Source organism: Solanum dulcamara, chromosome 7 (assembly GCF_947179165.1).
Source record: "Solanum dulcamara chromosome 7, daSolDulc1.2, whole genome shotgun sequence".
NCBI classification, from domain to species: domain Eukaryota; kingdom Viridiplantae; phylum Streptophyta; class Magnoliopsida; order Solanales; family Solanaceae; genus Solanum; species Solanum dulcamara.
In genome coordinates, this window is record NC_077243.1 from 63,432,501 (window position 1) to 63,455,725 (window position 23,225).

Below are 23,225 nucleotides of genomic sequence, written 5' to 3' on the forward strand. Positions count from 1 at the left end.
TAAAATCAATGCAATCGACCAATAAGGTAGAGGGACAAGTCATGATGACGATGGATATGAGGAAGATGCATATTATGTGAATCATTAGTCGGGGGGTTTCTGGACTAACACCCAAGCATCTAATCAGGATTATTGGTGCCAAGGTCAAGTAAATCAAGGTCAAAACTATAGTAACTTCAATCAAAATGCCATTATAACCGTGAAAACAACTACAATCATGAAGGGAACTACAATTGTGAAAACAACTACAATCGAAATGGATACAATGATCGAAACCACGGGCAAGATAGAGAAGGCGATTGAGGAATGAGAGATAACAACAAGAGTGGTACATACATCCCACTCAAAAATTAAAATGGGGGATCCTGACTTGCACAAATCAAAGACATGATGTCAAAGATGATGAAAAAGTATGACACGACTGAGGATAACCTTAAGGAGATACACAATGATCTTTCAGGAATGAATCAAAGAGTTGATTCACATTCTATATCCATAAAGCTTATTGAGCAACAATTGGGGTAGATTTCATCATCTTTGAATCCATGATAGAAAGTAACTCTCCCAAGTAATACAATTCAACATATAAAGAACAATGGGCAATGCATGGGTATGACCACCCAAAGTGGCATACAAATAGTGCATCCACCAATGCCAGCACTCTAGGATGAGACATATGATTCTAATGCTAGTGAGGATGAAACAATAAGCAAATCTGAGGAGAAAGCAATGACTAAAAAGATAAGCACCAAACTGATCGAGAAAGGAGATAAAAATCACGATGAGACATCTAGCAATGAGAAAGAAGCTACTCTAACTCCAATTCCAATGCCACGACCTCCTCCTCTTTTTTCTGTAGAGATTGAAAAAGAAGGCCAAAGATGGGAAGTATCTTAAGTTTATTTCCATGTTGAAACAAATTTCTTTGAATGTTCCTTTGATAGAGGAGTTGGAGAAAATGACTAGATATGCAAAATTTATGAAGGATCTTATCACAAAGAAAAGAACTGTGAGCTTTAAACTGACCAACAACTTGTATTATTGTAGTGCAATAGTTACTCCCTTACTTGTGCAGAAAAAAGAAGACCTTGGAGCATTCACCATAGCATGTACCATAGGGGAATTCAACTTTGCAAAGGCATTGTACTACTTGGGTTCTAACATTAATTTGATACCGCTGATAATGTTTCAACAACTGGCTTAGGAGCCCCCAAATCGACATCAATGCGACTCTTGATGGAAGATGGTACTGTGAAGATCCTTAGTATTATTTATGAGTTCTAGTAAAGGTTGACTCATTCATATTCTCTACGAACTTCATCATTCTTGATTGTGAGGTAGACTTTGATGTTCCTATCATTTTGGGTAGACCATTCTTGGCAACTGGATATGCTTTGGTAGACATGGAAACTGTGCAACTGAATTTTTGTCTCAATAATGAATAAGTGGTTTTAAACATATGCCGATCAATGAAGCATCACAATGAGTTATTACTAGTGTCCGTGATTGATATTGTTGACGATATACAAGCTGAGATACCTATTAAAGAGAGACCGGGTATTGAAGCTCTAGATGCTTTCATTATGAACTTTGATGGAGATCACATAAGGGAGTATGAAGAGATGGTTTGTACACTCAATGGCCTTGGTATGCTCAACCTCACACCAAAGAGACTAGACTTAGACTTGAAGATTAAAGTCAAATCGCCTGCAAAACCATCTATTGAGGAACCTCCAACTTTAGAACTGAAGCCGCTGCTATATCACTTGCAATATACATTATTGGGGTCCAATAATACGCCACCATTCATAATAACTATCGATCTTCCCCAAAGGCAAGTGGAAGCTCTAACATCTATCTTGAGGCATTTCAAATGAGTAATAGGATGGTCCATAGCCGACATCATGGCATCCTACCTGGAATATGTTCCCACAAAATACAACTCATGCCTGACTACAAACCAAGCATTAAGAACCAAAGGTGACTCAATCCATCTATTTAAGAGGTAGTTAGAAAGGAGATCATCAAGTGGTTAGATGCTGGAGTTGTTTACCCGATCACCGATAGTAACTAGGTAAGTCCTGTCCAATGCGTACCAAAGAAGAGTGATATTACTGTGGTTCCAAACGCAAAATATAAGTTCATTACAATGAGGCCTACCACTAGTTGGAAGGTGTGCATGGATTATCATAAACTAAATTCTTGGACAGAAAAACATCACTTCCCAATGCTATTCATGGATTAGATGCTGGACTGTCTCACTAGAAAAGGATGGTACTATTTTCTTGATGGTTATTCCTGCTACAATTAGATTTCTATCATGCCCGAAGACCAAGAAAAGACCACTTTCACTTGTCCATATGGGACATTCGCTTTCAAAAGGATGACATTCAGATTGTGTAATGCACCAACGACTTTCTAATGTTGTATGATGTTTATATTTTAAAATATAGATTGGGATACCACATCGAAGCAAAGGATGAATTAAATAAATGAGCTTGATGTGTTTTGCCTAAATGCATATGAGACCGCAGACTTGTACAAAGAGCGAATGAAGAAATATCATAACCAAAAGATTGAAACCGAACATTTGCACTTGGAGACCTAGTCCTTCTTTTCAATTCAAGGATGCTTTTATTTCCTAACAAACTTAAGTCAAAGTGGTTAGGACCATTTAGAGTGGGTCAAGTTTTTCCACATGGTGCAGTCGAACTAGAAAAGAAAGATGGAACGAAGTTCAAAGTTAATGGTCAAAGAATCAAAGCATATATGAGCAGTGAGGAAAAGATCAAAATTGTGGAAACATGGAAGTTTAGTATAGTCTGAGTAACTAGGAAAATTACGTCGTGTTGTGATGTTAAATCAAGCGCTACTTGGGAGGCAAACCAAGCAATTTTTTATGTTTATTTTTTGTCTATTTTTATTTATTTTAATTGTTAGTTTTTAGGATAACATAGACTACGTTAGGGTCCATGTCAAAATATAGTCACAAGAACTATTACAAATAGGCCAACATATGATTACATGCCGATATAGAAAATGCGAGTACTAGAATTTGAAAGGGGCAGAAGAGCATATAAATTGTTTCTATGGGTCATAGCATGTTGTTCCATAGCATGGCACACCCATCATGGATCTATCTAAGGCTACCCTGACTGCCTCTATAGTCCTATCTACTAGCACACCATGTCCGTAGCCCGCAGACTTGGTCATTATCTTAGCCGAGGCTTAATAAAACTTGATGCAGTGGTAGCTCTGACAGAGGCCCAACTTGGACACCTAATTCAAGAACTAAAACCTTGGGTCCGAGAAGTTATCACTGAGACTGAGGAGCATACAACGGTAAAATTAAAGGCATCCTTGGCTGATCGGGATCATCAGATACATGCATGGATGCATTTGAGCATAGAGATAATAAGAGATTTCAGATTTCATCGAGTGCTAACCTAGATACCATTAGGACAGAGGTTGATATATTGCATGCTAAAGTCACAGCCTTAGCTTCACCAACCCCTATACCATTTCCTATGTAGGCTGTCCAGTCACCAAGTTTGTATGATTTATTTGAAGATGATGATCCTGAGGTGTTAAGAGATAAAATAACTTGCACTGATACTGGTACTTTAGAAGTTAATGAGGTTTGGAGAAGGAAGAAGAAAGAGCACCATGATTTAGAGGCGGCCACGCAGGCATCTAGACATTCTGAGGAGCTGCGATGAGAAGAGGAGAGGTAGCATGCTAGTGGAGCTTCGAGCTCACGGGATTCGATTCATGGTGACTAACAAACAGCTGTGGAGCTACTTGCTACCACACCGAAGTCCACACCGATGGACCCAAATATCACTAGATAGACTTCAGTTCTTATATGCCACATATTCTTTTCCTTCCCCCCTTATATTTTAGTTATCAAGATTTTTTGAGTAGGGGTGGGGTTGTTATTATTGTATGAGTATCTAGGTAAAGTCTAAGTACCCTAGACACTCGATAAATTTCTTGGAGTTTTCTTGCCTGTGTTCTTTTTCCCCAAGGACCTTTTTTATGTTTAACCAACATGTTTAGGATGTAAATGGGAGATAAGAATAAGGGATCTATGGCATGATGGCTATAAGGTTTAAAAATGAAAAATAGAGCCCTCCAAAAATTTAATGAAAGTGTTGTGACTATTTCTTTGATATACTAGCTATGTAGGATGTTTGTGTGACATGATATAAGCTGATAGGATAACACATTACTTGGACTGAAACATGAAACAAAGATTGATAAATTAAAAATGAAACTTAATGCCAAGTGTGTGTGAGGTATTTGTGTATTCTTACTATTTGTGTCAATCTAGAACTTGCCCCATTGGCCGTACTGTGATAATTGAACTATTGATTAGGAAAGGATCATAGGCCATTTTTGAATTAGTCCACTTAGCCTTAAAATAATCAACCAAATAACGTTCTACCCTTTTGAACCAAAGATTTGAGCCTGAAAAAGACCTTTTTAATTCAATAAGGCATACTTCAAATGCCCCCATCATTAATTGTAATCATTTTTTTGGCATTGGTCCCTCCTACAATATGAGAAAAGAAAGCAACAAAATAAAAGGTATGAATATAGATGTGTGATAAAGAAGAGAAAAAATAAGAACATAGGGTGAGTGGATGTGATACACAAATAACTTAGCAATTGTTAGCAATGAAAAGTATAAATCATAAGAAAAGTGTTGAAAAATGAACAAGCAAAAGCCACACTCGAAGTAAAAACATAGTCAAAGAATAATAGTGAACCAAGTTGTGGGTTGTAAGATGTGGAACCAAGTTAATGTAGTGTTTGAGGAGGGAAAAAGTCACTAAAATCCAAATACACCACACCTATCCCTCAACTTACGTTACAAGCCGAAAAGTCCTATAGTTATCCTAATTCAACTGTTCAAGAGTCTAAGTATTAAAAATAAGGGCAAGCCTATGGAATTGTGTATAGATATCTGAATTTCTTTTGTGAGCGTGAGTGTTTCCCATGTATGAGTTTTAAAGAAATATCTACAATATGTGTGAAAAAGCACCTTCTTTTCAATGAAGGCACATGTGACATTGTCGAAGAAGTTATGGAAATGGTAAATATTGTCTTTGCATGTGAATTTGTCTATTGGTGTTGAAATGTCTTATATTGATCCGCATGAGTTAGTTTAATTTGAAATAGTGGTTGCAATGATATCATGAATGAAAGTTGGAAGGGGTTGAGAGTGAATAGCCTTATGATTGCTGTAGATTCTTGGTCATATGTTGCATTGTGTTATTTTATTATAATAGTGTCGCTTGAGGACAATCAAACATTTTAAGTTGAGGGTGTTTATATACTGTAAATTTATGGTACTTGTAATACTTTAAACTTGAGAAATTGCATGTCTTTTAAGCATTTGTTAGTTGATTTGGTGTTATTTGTGTTTTGTCTTGCAAGAAACTAAGTCGGAGTATTAAAGAAGAAGCACAACACGGACTGCAAGATTTTTGAAGTCTACGAGGCCAACCTAAGAGACATAAAAACTTCTATGAGTCATAGGTGGAATTCTTCAAAGTAATACTGAGGAATTAAGGAAATGCTGGAGTTACGAGTCAATTCTATGACTCATCAAAAAATCTACGAGTGGTAAAGACATCTGTAGAAGAGACCCACAATAGTTGAAAGCTACGAATAAGTATATGAGTCATCTTGAAGGTTACGAATCATAGAGGTCGTCCGTGAAGAAGAGAAGTTCATAAGTGCAAAGAGCTGTGTTACCATTGGGTCTACGACTCATCAAATTGTCGATGCTCCGTAGGAATGAGTCGTAGGACCCAACTTACTTTAGTGTTCCTGTTTCTTCCAGTTTGTGTTTAATTAGGATTAGTTTTCTATAAATATATTCCTTAGGATTAGTTTTGTAACATGCACATTTTTGTGTTTGAGGATTAAGCTTGAACTACTTTTGGGCTTTAATTCTTGAATTTTTGATTTGTGGTTATTGACGTTTACATTCAGATTTTATTGTAAGCTTTTGGATTCTCATATTCATTATTTTAAGTGCATGATTTCTTTTAAACAAAATATTATTGATTGTGATCATGTAGTTATGAGTAGCTAATTCCACAACTAGGGTCGTGGGAACCATGAAGACGTAACGATGTAGACTTAATAAAAAGTAATTCTTGAATAGTATACATGCATGTATTATTTTTCCCTTCGCTTTGATTTCTTTTTAATGAGGTCCGCGTTAGAAATTACCTTATTCTTACTTACCGGATTAAGGAGGTAACGAATGGGAAAAGTGATTAAACAACAAGATTTGAAGCTAATTATCTTCATCTAATTAGCTTGAATAGATCAAGGGATAAATAAATATAGGATCATTGGTAAGGGTTAGTAAAACATAAACTGGTAGACGGATCAAATTGTGTGGTGAAATTCACTTATTTACCAAATCAAGGACTTAGGTGAACTTAACTTATCGATTCTGCTTGTAACAAATGAGAAATGGATTACTAATAAAAAAGGTCTACATAGTTAAGGATTCATGGGAAATACGTACATCCTAGTTTCGTCTCATATTGAATTAAAATCATATTAAATTGTTACCTATTACTTGATGTTTGCTATTTAGTTAGTTAATTACTTTTACACAAAACTCCATTTTTACGGAAATAATCTGATTACCAAAATAAATAATAAACGATTAACCTAAGTATAAACCATATTCCTAGTGGAATCAACCTTAACCTCTGTTAGGTTCTATATTTGATCAACGGCTGCTTTATACTTCTGTAAGGAGGTGTTATTTGGGCATATCAATGTCACCATAGGATTTGACTTTATGGCTTAGCTTGTGGATCCACATATAGCTCATGATTATGTTATATTTATGATACAAAGTCTACCTTGGCAAGTAGCCTCTCTCTTCTCAGTGTGGGAGTTACATTGGATTTCATGTTATAGATCACATGATCTTACATGCCCGTTAAGGTTAATATACGACATATGTATATGTTATGTCCCACAAGCTTTATGATAATATTTTATGACGCATTGACCATATGATATGTCTCAAGTGTTTTCAAGTTTTACTCATGTTTTAAGACATTGGTCATGCATCCCATGTTCATATTGATTATGTTCTATTTTCATTGTTCATGCATACTTCTCACATACTTAGTGAATTCCTTGTACTAACGCATAATTTTAGCCTACATTGTATCATAATATAGGATCTGAAGATCACCCCGCACCTCCCAATCATAGCTAGAGTTGATTTTTACTTTTGTATAGTTGGTGAGTCCTCATTCTTGTAGGACAAGACTTTTATATTTTCATCATTCTTATGACCTTTATATTTTGTCATGGGTGAGCTAGGATCTTGTCTTATGCCCCCTCCTGGTCTAGTAGGCATGTTAGATGTCATGGAGTCTATGTTGTCTTTTTATTTCGAGTTCAAGACCTATTCTCTTTTTTTGAGACTATTCTTGTTGAGACTATGTCTTGGATTTATTGATTTAATTACCTAATGTATGCTCATGAATGATAAGCTAAGAGGCTTAGTTTGGGTCCCTCAAAATTTCGATTATCTTGTCATACCTAGGGCCTAGTATGGGTCGTAACAGTGTAATCCTTCATTTCTTTTATATACCTTAAAACATTCTTAGCTGCTTTCTAGTGATCAATTTCAGGGTTACTTTTATTTCTTCCTAGCATCCTGATAGAATAAAATTAATTGAAATCAATGGAGAAGGACTCATGAAGAATTGACATGAAATCCTTATAGAAATGGGTAAACTAAAATTGGAGAATTTAATTCTTTTGGGACCTAATGGATGAAAGGAATACATTGGTGAATTCCCACATATCCTAGATATCGAGGCCCTAATGCAATGAAGATTGAACTTGAATGGATGAAAAACATCACTGAGAATTTTTTAGAGAGAAGATTTTGATTGGGAGGGTATTTGAGAGAATGAGGAGTTAACGAAGGATTTTGGGTAGTTATTGGTATGGAAAAATACCATAAAAATGTCCAAACTTTAATTATAAATGAATTGGGAAAAGTCCGTATTGCCCTTAAGTTAATAATTGAACGACCCCTTATATAGACCCTTATATGGTTCGTACAAGCTTCCATGGACCGTATATGTGTCCGTAACTGGTTCCTGGGAGGGTGACCTTATACAGAGGGTTCCATAGGTTTTGTAACATATGAAGGACCGTGTAGGTCCTCGTAGAGGACACCCAAGCCAAATCACTAAAGCTTTCCTTGTATGATGTGGTCTATAGCTCGTGGAACTTCACACGGGGTGTATAACCCCTCGTCAAGGTTCTTTAGGTTCTCAAGCCTGGTGGTGTGGTATATGGACTCTCTTACATTCTGTAGGACCCCCATGGTCCATATACCTTACCCATTCAATAAGCCCTTTCCAAACTTCTCAGGAGCCCTTCTACAAGCCAATCTATGGTCCTTAGACTTTTTCATGGACCATATAGCCTCTCGTGGTCCGAAGCTTATATTTTCTACATCTTGGGATCCTTCTACGAGAACATTTCATAGGTTGTGGATTCCTTAAAGGTTCGTGAATGGACCTCGTGAAACCCAAAAATCTACAACATTTTGCACTAGTTGAGTTTTCTTTACTTTTCGTGTCTGCTTTGACTTCCTAACTTTTGGGGTCTTACACCTCTATGACCTGAAGTCTAAAATGGCCTGAACTAGTCGACTAGACTGCCCCTACGACTAATAAGAATGATAGCCTCTACCTATAAAGCCCCTACTACGGGACTGAAAACCACTGTAGCTATCCTAAAAGCAAAATCTCTAATCGCTTCCCCCATGGGCCTCATGATGGAGCTCCTCCATAGTCAGAGAATGTTAAACTACATTAATAAAGGGCCCACACACTAATGCTATGGACTATCTGGCTATGTAGACAAGAAGTATTAAAGCTTGGATAAACATCAAACTCATTGTTTCCCTATGGGAAGAATCATAGTAGCATGTATGGAGAGCTCATGAAAATAGTTCTTGTACTCCGGTACCGACATAGAGCCCTACTTCATCTTAGAGAACTGATCCCTCAATCTGTCCCTTATTATTCGGTGGATGAACTTGGCCAAGAAGACCTTAGAAAACTGCATGCAAGTTAGGGGAGGTGACCCAACTTGTCGACACCTCATATACAAATACCATCACTGCCTGGCTAGTCCGTCTAGCTGATAAGAAATTTAGTCTACCCCTCTAAACTAAACTAAACGTAGTGTGTATAATCTCTCACGATATCTAGTCAAGTACTCATAAGCATCCTTGCCTGTAGCCCCTGAAAATCTTGGAGGAGCAAATCTCAGAAACCGACCTAACATCTTCTTCTCCTCTAATGATATTGTGACCTCAACTACCATTGGTTGAGTAGCCACAAGTGCTGCTAGTACCTACACCTGGGGAGTCATAATGGCTAGCTGTTCTCCTGGACCCGTTAGGGCCTTCAATATACCCTTATTATTGCTAAAAGCATAGAGATTACTGGTTGTAGTCCCGACGTAATTGCAGGCTTGGGTGGTGGCTGGGATGGTCCCAACCCCATTAGTTATAGTGGAATAGGTGCCTCTAGGGGCTCTATAAATGGTTTAGGGTTCATATCTCTACCCTAATCTCAAACAAATACTGTTGCTTGTGCACGACCTTAGGGTTGACCTCTAGACCAACCCTTAGCTAGGTTTCTATTTATCGGCCTGACAGAATTATCCGCAAATGCGACACCTCTCGTGCACACCATCTGTGAAAGAATGAAACAAATTAGAATTATAGAAACCAACAAGACTAATGACACATGATACATAATCAAATGAAAGAATCTTTCTTAAGATGTCCTATAGTCTCCCAAAGATAGGATTTGGATGTCTCTGCACTGTTCAATGGGACTTTACTATATATATATATATATAAAATTCAAACGAGGACAAAAGTACATAGATCTAACCTAAAACATGGTGGATTCTAGTGCAAAGCTACTACAAATGACGAGAATAGAGCAGACATATACAATACAAGTACAAGTTGTCTCCAAATACGAAAGACAAACCAGAATGTGAGAAGGAGATGAGTCAACCACAGACACCAATAAGCTCATCCTCAATCTCCGGATCACTAGCTACAACAACAAGATAATCAATGTGAGCGAGTAGAGCTCGAATTTGTATCAAAAAAAGATGTAGAGTGTAGTATGAGAACCAAAGCAACGAGTACCGATAAACATCGTAGATTGATAGAGGTTTCCATTGTAATATTAGGATAACAATCGAATATAACATGGTAAAGGGGAAAAATAAATAAATAACTAGGAAAGCAGAGAAGTAAAGCTACTATAGTAAATAATGGAAGTGGTAAAGTTATCTACATCTATCTAGACCCATATAAGTCTAGAAGGCACATACAAGGCATATTAACAATAAAGTAAACAAATAGTTACCCTGTCGAACCCCTATAGGCCCTGACAGGTGCACACAAAGTGTATACTCTAAAATGAACACCAATGCCTCAAACCTAGAGTCTCCCGGATTCTTACATTGGAATAGCTAGTCCTTTCGAAAATCTTACATCTGAAAGCCTTATCAAAACCTAACACATACCAGAATCTTACGTTAGAATAAGTAGTCCTTCCTAAAATCTTACATCAGAAAGCCTTATCGAAAGCTAACACATTTTGGAATCTTACGTTGAAATGGCTAGTCCTCAGAATCTTACATTAGAGAGGACAGTCTCACCCAAATATCTTATGTAAGAATGGCCATACAACAACTAACAGCTCTTCGAATTTTACATCAAATTTGTTGTACAGAACCTTAGCATATCCCCGAATCTTACATCAAAATAGCTACAATGCTAACTATCCCATACTCTCACCTCGAGTTAGATAAAACGCAAAAAAGGAAAAGGGAAAACAGGATCCTAAGTGAATCTAGGTCATTATTTGCCATAACTCGCCAAACTTAGATACTATAGGGCTATGTGGAGGTCACAACCTAGCCCAGAGGGTCACATCTAGACCAACTCTAATCCCAGAACAAGCCTCGCAGGCTTCAAAAACTAACATCTAAAGAAACTTTAGGCAAACCTAGGTTAAGGCTTCACAACAACAATACTAAGGCTATTCTAGCTCAATACTGACTTGTGGTAATAAAATGACCAAAGTAAGGAATATAACATGAAATCATGCTAAAGCCCACACCACACTTAGCTAATTAGCATGCTATAACAATCACCAAACAAGATCTAAGGATAGTAAGCCATAGCCTACCTCAAATCCGATCACTCATGGTCCAAAATCTCTAAACCAATGCTTTCCCCTTCCGGGCATGATCCCTATATCAACATGGTTATTTAGACACCCAAAATTGCAATAATTGAAGAAGGAACAAGAAAATAGTCAAAAATGGCATTGTGGGACTCACACAATGAATCCTAAAATTGATTCTTCCAATAGGTCCCAACCATATCAAGGGGCTTATGCCTCAGAAAGGGGCACAATCTGAGCTTCAAAAAACCCAAATAGTTCATGCACCTCACTTGAGAGATCACAATCAAATACTCAAAATGGAGGAAAATCTAAGGGAACTTATGGGTTTAACACATCAATAATGATCCTAGCTACTTCCAAATGCAATACCCCAATAATTCCCAACATAATAGAATAATTTTGCACTAAAATCGAGCTCCAAAAGAATTTCTAGGAATAAGAGAATAAGAACTAAACAAGCAGAAAATGAGATTTAGCTATCAACAATGATCGTAAAAGTGGTCACTTTGTCGCTAAAGAAGCTAGGTCCCTTCTGGTGGGCTCCACTAAAGTTGCTCCTTGGATTTTTAAGTGGCCATTGCTAAAGTGGTCCATGGATGCTTAGGCGGCTAGTAATATAGCATAAATTTACGGTACTTATAATTTTTTAAACTTAAGAATTTGCATGTCTTTTAAGCATTTGTTAGTATATTTTAATATGTTTGTCTTTTCTTTATAGGAAAATAGGTCGTGGCAATGAAGAGTGGGAAACTAGTTGAGATGGAAGTTGTGGAATGAATGATGAATTCTAAGGACAAGTCTATAGCTACGAGAGGTGTTTATGAGCCATATAAAGTTCTACGAGCCGTAGGACGAGCCATAGAAGAGATGAAGAGTATGAAGTCCCAGGACTTAACATACAAGGTAAAGCTACAAGACATAGGAATTCCTATGAGCCGTAGGAAGATGTCTGTATAAAAGAGGTAGATGACTGCCTTGAAGTTGTGACTACGAGTGGGTCTACGACTCATCCAATGACCTACGATCTGTAGGCACGAGTCAGAGACACCTGACCGACCTATTTTTCCTAGATTCATTTTATTTAGGATTAAATATCTATAAATACATTTCTTAGGTTTATTTTATGAGGCTACACGTGTTTTGAAGTTTGGAAATTAAGCATAGACTACTTTTGTTCTTTATTATTGAAAGTTTATCATCGACTTTGATTTTGAGATACAATTAAAGCTTTTGGATTTTTATATTCATTATTTTAATTGCATGATTTATTTTAACCAAATTATTGTAAATTGTGATCACTTAATTATGAGTAGCTAATTCCATAATTAGGGTTGTGGGAACAATGAAGAATTAATGATGTAGGCCTAATAAAGTGTAATTTTTAAAAAGCGTGCATGCATGTATTATTTTTCCCTTCGCTATGATACCTTTTGAATGAGTGCATGCGTTATAACTCACCTTATTCTTACTTGACGAAAAAAGAAGGTAATGGATGAGAAAATGGATCATACAACAGAGATTTGAGGCTATCAACCCTCATCGAATAGCTTGAACAGACTAAAGAATAGCTAATCTGGGATCACTGGTAAGGGTTAGTTAAGCATACACCCGTAGATGGACCAAGTTGCATGGTTATAATCAATTATTTGCCGGACCAAGACTTAGGTAAAAGTAACTTACTGATCTTGCATGTAACACACTAGATAGGGATTACTAATATAAGGTTCTACTAAGTTAAGGATTCATGAAGAACACATATACCATAATTTTGTTTTTTTTATTGAATTCAATCACACTAAATTGTTACTTTTTGCTACATGATACTTGAAATTGAATCAATTAATTATTTTCATACAAAATCTCCTTTCTAAGGAAAAAATCCGACTACGGATACAAATAATAAATGATTAAACTAAGTGTAAAGTTTATTCCTCCCGTGATTGACCCTAACCTCTATTAGGTTCTATATTTGATCAAAGACCACTTTATACTTCTTTTGGGAGGTGTAATATAGGTGTATCTCTACACCATCATAGGCATCATCCATATTTTCTACATCCCAAGGACTTTGATCGGGTGCTCGAAAATTGTTTAGAAACCCATGCACACAAACGAACTATGCTGCCCACTAAATTCGACATTCCGAACTCAATGGAAATATTAAAACTTCCATTGGAGGTCTTCACATAAAAAAGTGGATGCCACACTTAGGCTCTATTTTAGCCAAAATCTATAAGGTAGCTTGAAATGAGTCTGAAAGCCTTAAGACCCAATCAATTCGATGTTATGGAGCTAATGAAACCATCAGAATTGCATTCTGAGGTCATTTACCTAAAGTTCTGACCAGAGTCAGCCGTTAAAATTTCAAAAGCTCCAAAATACAAAAACTTGCATAAAACCAAATGAACCGCGAGGTGTCTAAACTATCAGTCCCATCAAGTCATAAATTATTTGGGGTCGCTATGAAAAAGCTCTAAATACTAAAAATATTACAAAATTGAGAGAATGAACTAGAGAGTCATTACATGGATCCTCTTTGATAAGATGGTCTATCATCCTATTTTTGTACCATCCATAATATTTTCATTGAAAAAGGTAGTGTAGTTTGATATGCCCCTTTTTGAGGAGTTGGGGAAGTAGAAATAGATCCATTTCAAGGTGATATCTTTTAGCAAAAAGACTTTTATAATTTTTATGGAAGAAAACTTCTTCGCTCAAGGAAATAAAAACCACGACCTACAATGTGTAGGATTTCAGTAACCAAACTTACTAACCCTAAAAGAGGTTTCATATGACAAAGAATAATATAAGAGACTAATTGTAGTACCTTGACTCAGGAGTAGCTCTGACTATTCTAACAACTCTCCAAGAAGATCAACTTTCTTCTTGCTAAAAACCTCACAACTTCAACAACTCACTTTATGTTAGAATTTATTACAACTTAATAATAACCCTAGATCAATGTCACCAATGAAAGAAACAACACACTACTAACTATTGTTTTTCTCCTTTGTTGTACTCTTTTGCTGCTATTTGCATTTGATGAAATATCATTTTTCTTCTTGTGCAAAATATCCGCATTCTATGAATCTAATGGTTTGCCTTTTATAATTGGACTCTTTGTAAATGTGGCAGCCCTAATTGATTCATACAAGGAAAACCGATTCGTTGTTAATTCATCTTTCATAATTAGACTGCTCAAAGGATTTCATTTGCAATGTTTGATATTTCCTTTACTTTTCTATGCCTTTTTTTTGACTCATCCATGATTTTCAATATTATGCCCTATTAATGAACATGGTTCATATTTATTTTTCTATACTTTTGAACCTAGTTCTTCAATCTCCATGTCTATCATCAAAACTTCATACCTCTGAGCTTGTGAATTCCATCACAAGTAGATGCATTCGAGGTGAGGATGCAATATATTGACAATAGTCCATTTAATTTGCATGGTAAAGTTTATAACATATCTTCAACCAAGAATGGAACTTTTGTTGGAAGGACTAAAGTTAAAATAAGGGATTAAGAGGTGGCAATGGCATCTAATGCAAACTCTTGAAAAATTGTGCCTTTCCTTGCCCACCCAAATATATGAGAGACTGTAGTAAAGAAACCTTAAAGTTGAGATATATTTTCTAAGAATTGGATATCACAACTATTACTTAAAGCTAATGAAATAGAAAAAATATAACTTGAAGGAAATCCATAATGATTCAGAATTGTACTACTCCTAGTCAAAACCTAAGAGTGAAAGTGGTACTTGGTGGCAAGGTACGTGAGGCACCTACTTGGGGAAATTTGGATGATAACTATGCATTCTTTCTAGCAGCTATGGGTACTTGACGTTCAAATTTAAGACATTTTTGGCTCTATTTATCTAAGGGTGCACCAGTTGTTGTAACTAACGTTCATGATAATGCATTGGCATTGAGTTGGGAACCTATGGTAATGTGGAATGCTTGTCAAAAACCAAGAAGGTTGCCGATGTTTTAAATTACTTAAATTGATGTAAGGTTTTTCTAGTCATCTATTATTGAATGTTAGCTTACATTTCAAAGTTGAAACATCAAGAATAGATGACTAGAAAAATTATACACCAAATTAAGCAATTTAAACATCAATAGCCTTCTTCGTTTGGGGACAATCATGCCACATTACCATAGGTTCCCAGCTCAATTACAATGCATTACCATGAACTCTAGTTATAATAACTGGTTTTCCCTTAGTTAAATAGAGCCAAAAATGCCTCAAATTTGGACGCCGAATATCCACAGCTGTTGAACAGATAACATAATTATCATCAGAATTTTTTGGTCTAGGTGACTTAAATAGATTGTCATCAGAAGTACCATTTTCACCTTTTGATTTTGAACATGAGTAGTGCAGTTCTGAATCATTTCTTCAAGTTACATTTTAATGCTATTTCTTTAGCTTTCTGTAATAGCTGTGATATCCAATTCTTGAAAATATAAATCTCAAATTAAAGGTTCCTTTACTACAACCTCTAATATCTTCGAATGGGCAAGGAATGACACTATTTTGCATGAGTTTCCATTTAGATGTCATTTCTATGTCGATTTAATCCCTTATTTAACTTTAGTCATTCCAGCACAAGTTCCATTCATGGATAAAGTAATACTATGACCTTTATCATGCAAATTACCTAGTCCATTGACAATAATTTATGTACTTGAAAATTTTGCTTCTATGAAATCCTAAACACTCAAAAAAACATGACAATACTCCATTGTTTACTAATCTTCTATCCTAATAGGCGTCCTTCACACTCTCCTATCTAAGGACATATCCTCGATAACTTGAAGGTTTGTTATGTATGGTTTTATAACCTCTCCCTAATACTTTTTTGATCTACTTCTAACTCTCCTTGTGCCTACTATAATAACCTCTTGCACCTTCTCACTAGGGGTGTCTATGCGTCTCCTTTTTACATGTCCAAATCATCTCAATCGCTCTTTTCTTATCTAGTTCACCAAGGAAGACACTCACATCTTATCCCGAATATCTTCATTTATAATCTTATCACTCCTTGTATACCCACACATCCACCTTAACATCCTTATTTCTGCTACAAGCATCTTATGAACATGGAAGTTCTTAACTAGCCAACACTCAGCCCTATATAACAAAGTCGGTCTAACCACTACTCTATAAATATTATCTTTAAGTCTTGTTGGTACCTTTTTATCATATAATACTCCATATGAAAGCTCAACATCATTCATGATGCACTAGTACGGTGTGTGATATAATCATTGATGCCTCCACTTCCCTAGATAATAGATCTAAGATACTTGAAACTATCTCTTATGGGGATAGCCTGAATTTCAAGCCTCATTTCCACGCCTGTCTCTTGCATAGCATCGCTGAATTTTCACTACAAATACTTTGTTTCGGTCTTGCTTAACCTTAATCCTTTAGATTCCAAAGTTTGTCTCCACACCTCTAACTCTAGAATTAACTCGACAACTCATCTCATCAATTAATATTTTGTCATCTTCAAATAAAATACACCAAGTAAACTCATCTTGAATGAACTGCATCAATTCATCCATCACCATATTAAATAGGAACGGGCTAAGAGTCGATCCCTGGTATAATCCCATCTCTATTGAAAAATGCTTTGAGTCTTCTCCCATTGTTCTAACCAATATTTTACCTCCATCATACATGTCCTTTATCATACTAATATGAGCCAGTGGTACCCTCCTAGCTTCTAGGTAACTCTAGAGAACGTCCCTCAGAAATATTTTATAAGACTTTTCAAGGTCACCGAATATCATATGTAGGTCCCTCCTCCTTTTCTGATATTTCTACACTAATCTTCTCACAAGATAAATGGCTTCTGTAGTATATTTACCTGGGATGAATCCAAACTAGTTCTCAAAAATAGACACACCTCTCATCACTCTAATATCCACCACACTATCCCAAACTTTCATAGTGCGGCTTAATAACTTGATAGCCTTGTAATTGTTACAATTTTGAATATCACGCTTGTTCTTATACAACAAAACCATTGTACTGCACCTCCATTCTTCTGGCACTTTACTCGTGTTAAAATGACATTAAACACACCAATTAACTACTTCATACATGACTTGTATATCCTCTTCCAATATCCACTGGAATCTCATCTGGTCAAGCCACCTTTCCCCTACTCATCCTGATAATACCATGCTTAATCTCCTCAACCTTACTTTGCCTATAGTACCTTAAATCTCAGTGTCTCTCAAAGTGCTCAAAATCATCTAACACAATGTTTTGGTCCCTTTGTTCATTCAAAAGTTTATGGAAATAAGTTTTCCATCATTGCTTAATGAGAGTCTCTTCTAACAACACCTATCCATTCTCATCCTTGGTGTACTTTACTTGATCTAGATCATGGGCCTTTCTCTCTCTAGTCTTCGTGAGCCTGTATAGGTTCTTATCTCTAACTTTATCTCCTATATCAATATACAACCATTTGATGGATGCTGTCTTTAAGGGTGTAACCACTAACTTAGCCTTCATATTTGCCTCCTTATAAATTTCCTTATTCATTCGCTTCTCCTTCTCCTCTTTACATTCCACAAACTTTGCAAAGGCTGCCTTCTTTATTTCCACTTTGCCTTAAAATTCTCTATTCCACCACCAATCCCCTCGGTGACTCAATGTTGCCCCTCGACAACCCTAGTATCTCTCTAATTTCTTCCCTAATGGAACTAGTTATTTTATCCCACATGCTTTCTGCATCCTCACTACTCATCCAAGACTCCATCACCATTACCATCAACCTCTTCCCATATCTTGGGAGAGGGTAGGGGTCAAGATACCCCATTAATTCTTTGGCCGGTTATACAAAATCTTCTCCTTCCTCCCTCTCATAGTCTCCAAATCCATTACTAAAAGCTTATGCTAGATAGTAACATTCTAACTCGGGCTAACCATGCAACCTTTTCAACAATATTTATTGTCTTTCCTCAAGAGTAAGAAATTTATTTGAGTTTTAGTGACACTACTAAAGGTAACCATATGTCTTCCTTCTTCGAAAACCATGATTTAGCTATATCCAACTCAAAAGCTTTAGCAAAATCTAGGTGCAAGGTTCCACCTCTGTTTCTATCTCAAAAATTGAAGCCTCCATGCACATCATTAAAGCCATTAAGAGTTGTCTCAATGTGGCCATTGAAATCTCCGACAATAAAAATCTTCTCAGTGTGCAGTATACCCCTCACCACCTCATCTAAATTCTCCAAAAAGTGCTTCTTGATTTCCTTGTCCAAGCCCATCTGTGGCGCGTAACCATTAATAATATTCAAAGTAATCCCTCCAATGATTATCTCTATCATCATCCTGTCATTAATCCTCTCAACCTCCACCACTTGTTCCTTAAGGTCCCCATCTACTAAAAATCACAACTCCATTCCTATCCCTTGAGCCTCCTGAGCACCACAACTTAAATCTGTCCACATCCCTAGCCTTAGTTCCTACCCATTTAGTCTCCTAGACACACGCTACATTAATCTTTCTCTTTTCCTTGATTCTTCACTAGCTATGGACTTCTCTGTCAAAGACTCTATATTTTAAGACCCTACTCTCAACCTAAGGGAACCCTTAACCCTCGTACCACTCCTACCCCTTACCGTCGGTCTCAACCTTGACCTAAGACATGTCCCTAGTCTATCATCGTTCGCCAAATCCACCTAAGAAGGTGTAAATTACAAAGGCAAATATAAAGAAGTACTAACGAATAAGAGGAAAAGCAAGATAATAGACAATATGTATGAGCTATATTGTAACTCAGCAAGCAAGCATTGAACTGAGTTACACTTCATATAAGAAACAATGATCAATAACCGACACTATATTATAAAGCAAAAGAACAAAAAAAGAAAATCATATCAACACAAATATGCTACAGTTTTAATAAACTACTCCAAGAAACTGAGGTCCAATTTATATTTGTATCACACAAATCTTCTAATAAAGTACTGCGAGAAAACAAATTCCTTAACAGTTCTATGAAATAATCAAATCTGGAAAAATAATTAGATTATCAGAAAAATTACAAAAAACAATCAAATTAGGTCCTAAACTTGATTTAATTACCCAAGAAGAAAGTAGCAGATCAAAGAATCTTAAAGTAATTAGTTAGACTTTTACACAATTATTAAGAATGCTAAAGTTGCATTGCGAGAATAACAAATTAGTTTGGAATTTATTAAGAATGCTAAAGGTGGAACACAGGCTGCACAATTACTTCAATGTAGTTTACTCTAAATATAGAAACAACAAATAACAGATCAAAAATGCTAAAACAACTAGGCAAGAATAACAAAATACCTATTTAAATATCACAAGAATAATAGACATAAATCTCAAGTAGGAGAATACATTTGAAAAGATAGCACCTGTATTGTGGTTGGGGATATCAACGACCATAGATTTTTTCAGTGGCGCAAAGACAAGAAATAATTGCAGTGATTAGCATGAGAAGCGGTGATGATCAGCGACTACAATGGTGGTCGGAGGAAGCAAGGACAGCAAAAATGTTTAATTGTAGTCGCGGTGATGAATTCTGAGCGTACTGAATCTGAAATTTAGAGAGAGAATATTAAAAGGGGGAGGGGTTCATTAGAATATGAGATACTACTTCATATTAATTAGGGTAACATATCTCACTTAAATTTTTGATTATGAATTACCTTTCTAGATTTAAACATCATATGTGGTTAAGTATCTATTGATGGTTGAAATTTCTCCTGTCATAAACTAAGCGGCCAACTGTTCGAAATTGCAATGGTAGCATACACATTTCTGTTAAATTGATTTTGACAAGTATACAAATATGACAAATTCAAAAAATGGATGTTTTCTTTTAACTTTTAAGTCTAGAGTGTAAGCAAAAGTTAATGTACATCAAGATCTTGAACACACTAATTTTATAGAGAGTGGTGTTACAAAATAATATACCTGATGCAGAAGACATTTATCCCATATAAGAATAGAATCGTTAATGAAACACTATTTTTTCTATCGCCTTGCCCTTTCTTTCATTACCACAACCATCACCGATGGAAAAAGTGTAAAAGAAATATGTTGTAACCCTAATGGATAGATGGAGGATCAATTTATAAAGGTTAATTAAGAATTAATCTTGTACATCCATCAGATAATTGGTTTACGGATGAGATCTATACATTATTAAACATTAGTTATCAACATTATATTAATTGGGCCACAAATAACATATGTTATATAAATTTCTCCCACTTGGCCAAATGACCATATAAAATTATATTTAATAGCCTAAATATTAGTTGCACATAAAATAAATATCTTATATATGTCTATTATATATATATATATATATATATATATATATATATATATATATATATATATATACTACAATATGAGAAACTACTAGTGCAAGTTATGACGATAATACATACTTTTTATGCTATACACTCCCTTCCCTATACTACTACATCAGCTACTTAACGTACTAGGTTCATAATCTATAAATATATAAAAATATGGTCTGCTATAAAGTCTCATGTTGATACTTATCATGTAAAATCTCAAAAAAATAATGTGTACAATATTATGAGAAATATAGATTCATTATTGTATATCAGCAATGCATAATTGAGCTTAGAGTGTCAAAACATTAAAAATGTATCAATTATAACTACAACCAAGAGCCATACTCTAAACATGTTCATTAAATTTCATTTGTTGTAAGCCCTTCATTAATGGATCTGCAATCATGATATCAGTTCTAATATTCTTAAGTGACACTCTACCTTATGAAGTTCTTCATTGACGGTAAAATACTTTAATTTCATATGTTTGGCACCTTTGAAGTACTTATCATTCTTAGAGAAGAATACTATTATAGTGGTATCACAGTAAATTTTCAATGGCATGGTAATAATGGTGACAATCCGAAGTCTCAAAATAATGTTTCACAATATAATACATGATTTGTGGCTTCAAAATATGTCACAAATTATACTTCCATTGTGGATATAGTAAAGATAGATTATTTTACTCTCTATCAAGATACTTCTCCTACAACTAATAAAAACAAGTAATTGAACTGGACTTTCTAGTGTAAACACATCCAACAAATTCTGAATTCGAATAACAAATAACTTTCAAGCAATTGGATTTCATAAACATGAGTGCGTAATCCTTCATTCCTTTTATATACCTCAAAACATTCTTAGCAGCTTTCCATTGTTATCAGGTTTCCTTTTATATCTTCCTAGAATCTTGACCACAAAACTAATATTAAGTCTGGTGCAAGTTTGAATATACATCAAACTTCTTACAATAGAAGAGTAAGGAATTCACTCCATTTCCTTTTGTTCTACATTATTCTTCAAACATTGCATGAGATTAAATTTGTCTCCTTTTTGAATAGGAATAATTCCTGTTGAATAATTGTCCATGTTAATTTATTTGTAGAACTCTTTCATTATAGCCTTTCAATGGCCTTATGGTTTATGAGTGACTTGGAGAAGAGGTAAACTTCTAGATGAGCGGTTACCTATATTCACAGAGTCGGGTACCACATCAATACGATATATGGACAAAGTTGGTCCCTATAGGTCATGATTACTGGGCATATATAAGACTCTTAGCATATGTGTACAAATCAAATAATTTGATACAATGATGACATGCTTGATTATGTTGATGTGCATAAGTGTTGGTGATTTTTGATATGATTATTTCCATTTTGTAATGACCCTCTAGGTTGTTTCTTTTTAAATGTATTATTTTCATCATTTAGAGAATTCCTATAGTGACCCCAAATAATTTATGACTTATTGGAACTGACTGTTCAATTACCTAATCGTTCGTTTGGGATTTATATCTGTTTCCTTATTTTAGAATTTTTGAAACTTAAATAGTTGATTTCGATCAAAATGTCAGGCAAACGACTTCAGAATAAAATTCTGACAGTTTCATCAGTAAAAAAATGGTCATTTTAGGCTAGTAGCTTGGTCGGCATAAGTCCCGAGGCTTTTGTTGCGTGTTTGGTCCATTATCTTTTAACCTTTAAGATTTGTCCTAAGTTTGACCTTGGTCAACATTCTTGGAAAATGTGTGTGGGTGAAAGTTCCATTAGTGCGATTAGCTCCAAAATATTGATTTTGGTCTAGGACGACCTTTCGTGCGCTTCTTGAGGCTTTTAGTATAATCCCAAGACCACTTACATAATTGGCTAAAAATGGTACTTGGGTGTGGCACCCACTTTTTATCAAGATGGCCTCGGATGGAAATTTTTACTACCGCATTAAGTCCCGAATATCAAATTTTGTGGGGTAACATAGTTTGTTTATACCGATAAGATTACGAACAAATCTCAAGCACCCTATCGGAGACTTGGACAATGACAAAATTTGATGTTGCAGCAGTTACTGGTGCAAGGTACTTTTACCCTTTGCATTCGCATATAGTGGGCCACATTCGTGAGGCCAAGTGAACTGGTCTCCGCGTTCGCAGAGTCCTAACCTCATTCAGAGAGGGATGTGTGCTTGCCTTCTGCGTTCATGGGAAGGCTTCCACGTTCGCAGAGGCCAAGGGGATTGCCTTTCGCGATCGCGGAACTCTGATGTGTTTGTGAAGGCCTGAACCCCTTCTCATCGTGTTCAGGGGATATTGTAGCCATGTTTGTGAAGAGAAATTCTCTAATCTTTAATTAAGATCAAACACAATTTCAGCTTACTTCTCAAACTTCAAAAGATGATAACTTGAGTCCTAAAGCTTCAAATTAGGTGATTCAAAGCCTAGGTTGTGGGGAATTGTTGCGGGTATGAGTTGGAGTGTTTCAAAGTTGTCAGGAACCCTATATTAGAGGTTATTTCTAGGTTTTAGCTGCTGCCATGGTGGTTTTTCTTAGCTTCAATGGTG

At 35.8% G+C, this 23,225-nt stretch overlaps 2 pseudogenes; one reads left to right on the forward strand and one right to left on the reverse strand.

The window, feature by feature from the left end:
* The first annotated feature begins 1,469 nt into the window (after window positions 1–1,469).
* On the forward strand, window positions 1,470–15,334 carry LOC129894791 (lysine-specific demethylase JMJ29-like; annotated as a pseudogene).
* Window positions 15,335–15,363: 29 nt separating this feature from the next.
* On the reverse strand, window positions 15,364–22,983 carry LOC129894792 (lysine-specific demethylase JMJ27-like; annotated as a pseudogene).
* Between the last annotated feature and the right edge of the window lie 242 nt (window positions 22,984–23,225).